Here is a 580-nt window from a genome sequence, read left to right as displayed (position 1 = left end):
GGGTTTAATATTTTTCCTAGAACTTTTTTTTTTTTTTTTTTTTTTTTTTTTTTTTTTTTTTTTTTTTTTTAAAAAAAAAAAAAAAAAAAAAAAAAAAAAAAAAAAAAAAAAAAGGCACATTTCTACATGCTCAGCTCCAGCCCCTGCTCTTCTTTCTGCTCGGAGCTTTCTCCTGCAGCTCCCGGGGTAGGGGTGGGGGGACTCATCTGGGCTTCAAATATATTTGCCAAAAACAATATTTGCTCCCAGGGTGCTCTGAAGGGAAAGCCTTTATCGCCGGTTCTTCCCCAAAAGTTCCTTATTGGCGGTGGGTTTGGGATGCACGTGCTTCCCAAGGGGTGTTAAACCTCTCCGGGAGAGGAAGGGATTTAAGGAGTGGGGGGTTTGGGCTGGCTGGGCTGCACGAGGGCTCGTGCTGTGTGTCCCCCCCCCTTCCTCTGCCAGTGTCTCGAGGGCTCGTGCTGTGCCGTCCCCTCCTTCCTCTGCCAGTGTCCCCCACTTTGCTCTACCGTGTCCCCCCTTTCTCTGCCAGTGTGTCCCCTCCACCTGCTCTGCCAGTGTGTCCCCCCCTTCTTCTGCC

Source organism: Calidris pugnax, unplaced genomic scaffold (assembly GCF_001431845.1).
Source record: "Calidris pugnax isolate Ruff unplaced genomic scaffold, ASM143184v1 scaffold337, whole genome shotgun sequence".
NCBI classification, from domain to species: Eukaryota; Metazoa; Chordata; class Aves; order Charadriiformes; family Scolopacidae; genus Calidris; species Calidris pugnax.
The sequence above is the reverse complement of the archived record's forward strand: the minus strand, read 5'-3'. Positions refer to the sequence as shown.